Source organism: Chrysochloris asiatica, unplaced genomic scaffold, assembly GCF_000296735.1.
Source record: "Chrysochloris asiatica unplaced genomic scaffold, ChrAsi1.0 scaffold00057, whole genome shotgun sequence".
Taxonomy (NCBI): Eukaryota; Metazoa; Chordata; class Mammalia; order Afrosoricida; family Chrysochloridae; genus Chrysochloris; species Chrysochloris asiatica.
The window spans coordinates 4,315,719-4,318,455 of record NW_006408575.1 but is presented as its reverse complement, the minus strand read 5'-3'; positions in this window follow the sequence as shown (position 1 = coordinate 4,318,455).

Sequence of the window (2,737 nt, the reverse complement as noted above, 5' to 3'; positions counted from 1 at the left end):
ATTTCTGCTCAGGCATTTCCAAAGCCTGCCCATCTTCCAGTATGGAGTGTAGGTCTACTTCCAGCTCATTTGCCTCAGTCACTTTATCTCATTTCTGGACATGTGCTGATATGGTCATCTGTTTCTTGGGCATATTCATTAGTTAGCTGTGGCCTTAATACTTTGATGAGTATGTGTTTGGGTATTTTTTATGTTTTCTGATTGCCTTCAGGTAGATGTGATCAGGAGATGGGCTTCCTTTTTCCCTCTTCTTATTACTTGACTCAGGGTAATTATCACAGGTGTTGGCTGCCTACCTGGTGTATGACAGCTGGTATTGGTTCTTGCCTGGATGAAGGGATTTTATAGAATGTGATTGCAGTTTGACTATATGACTGCAAATGTTGTCTCTTCTTGGGTAATGTAGGGAGAGAAAGAGCCCCCTAAATCTAAAGAGGAGACCAAAAACAAAACAGCAAGAGCAAAAAAAAAAACCAGATTGGATACTGTAGTCCATAATCACAGAAAGGAGAGAAGAGACAAACAAAAAATTCTGTAGCCAAATATGAGTATGATGTTTATGTCCCCTTTCAGCTTCTTGCCTTCATGGCTGACTGAGAAATTTCAAGATGCCAATGAAAATTTCATGATCATTATGACATATCTCAGAATTTAATTTTTGGTTTGTTTCTTTTTTAATCAGTGTGTCTCCCACTCCACAACCCCTGTTCAAGCCTTTTTCCTAGTAATAAACAGTTCAGGGCCAGCTGTGGCTGTTTTACATTGCCATTTGGGTTTAAATGGAAACTGTTCCTTTAAATTCTGCTGAGTAGATCTGTACACATGCATAGTAGAACCCTCCTGGGGTGTGGGATGAGGTGTCCACTTGCTCAAGTACCCCCTCTTGTCACCTGAATGGAGGTGCAAAGACAGTGAGAGACTAATGAACAGATACAAAAATAAAAGAAAGAGAATCTCCACACCTTTATCTCTGAGGATTTGTCAGGCGTCAGTCTTCAGTGGCTATGATCCTTCCCTCACTTGGTCTGGCCCAAGATGGTCACCCCGGGAACTGTTGAGTCCAGAGGATCCCCGAAAGCACTAGATTTCTTGCTTCCACTACAAATTCCACTGGCTGTAAGCCTTCAAACTTTCTAAATATTCCTTTATATGTGGTTCAAAGTTCTGGGACTGTTCCCTGAACCTGTTTTATCTGGTATTCTGTGTTATTGCTGACAGAGATCCTCACTGCACTTCTTGCTAATCTGCCATCAAGCCCTGCCTCCCTTGGTGGCATTTTGGACACAGTCTTTCCAGGAAGTGCCATACCCATAACCTGGGGTATAATCATGGGCAGCTTTCTAATATTGTGTCTCTGGGGTGCAATAGAAACCCTATAACACAAATGGCACAAAAAATTAACAAGCTTGGTAATTTTAAATTATTGTGTAGGGAGCAGAAGATGGGAGATTAGGCAGAAAGGCTGTGCTGACCCTCTACAGCAGGGATATCAAAAATCAGATTAAACCAATTCAGTGGCTGGTCCTGGAACGCTGAGCTTCAGATAAATAGATAAATAAGTGGAATGAGTGCTCACTGGGAGAGAGAACTGAGGAGATGTGGCAAGAAAGGAAGTGACTTCTGATTTGGGGTGGCTGGTGGTCAATGGGACCCACTGTCATCTTGAGCATTTTTAAGAACATGTGAGTAGATTAGGAGACAAGAAAACAAATTCACATTGCAGAAGCCTGTCTGTGAATCATAGAGGCAAATGTGCAATTTTTTTTCCTTTCCTCTCTGGTTTCTTGCACTCGTCTGATGACCAGAAGAGAGGCATCTCCTATCAGTGTATATCCCTAGGAAAGGCCCTGCTTTCCAGGTGGGTAGAACTGCACAGACCTCTACATTGTGATCAATAGACCCACTCAGGCAGGCCATGCTCCCAATCTGTAAGGTCAACCCTGGCCTAGATTTCACTGGAAGTATGAAGTAGAGAAATGGAAGTATGAAGTAGAGAAAAGGGGTAAAAAGGGTGAGTTTTTAGTGCAGGTCAGAGAGGCACAACGGGAACATCTTAAAATTTCTCAGGCATCTATGAAAGAAAGAGGCCAGTAGTTGGTGCAGATACATATGTACATTGGTGGATAAAAAGGAATAGTCATTTATGTATTAATTAATTTTCTGATTCCTTCTTTATTACTTTTTAATTTTTCCACTGTTGTTTGCTGGGTTTTTTGCTGTCCTTCTCTCTTGTGGGAGTGCAATTTCCTCTTGCCTCAACTGACAGCAGCTGTAACCATACAGCCCATTGACAGCCATACCCTCTTTAGCCCCACAAAGTTGTCTAGAGTCAATACCAACTGCTATCCACCAGATCAACAACAACAACCTATTTCAGCTAAGCCACCCTGAACTGAACTGCACAAATAGTGAACAGAGGATGGTGCACAAGATCATCTTTGATCACACCCATCAGAAGGCAAGTGGCTAAGAATACATCAACATACATACATCAACATGAACTAAATACAAATACAGCAGCACCACAATGCTTCAAAAGTGATCATCTCTACTTACACAAAGAAAAAAGCAGACTACCTCAAACAAACAACAAAAGGGCAGAGCTAGAAAATGATTTTTGAAGAAAAAGAGGTGTTCAAACTACCTGAAAAAGAGTTCAGGAGAATGGTATTTAGGTATCTCCAAACTATTGACAGAAAGGTCAAGGAAAACAAGGAAGAATTCAGAAAAGTGCTAT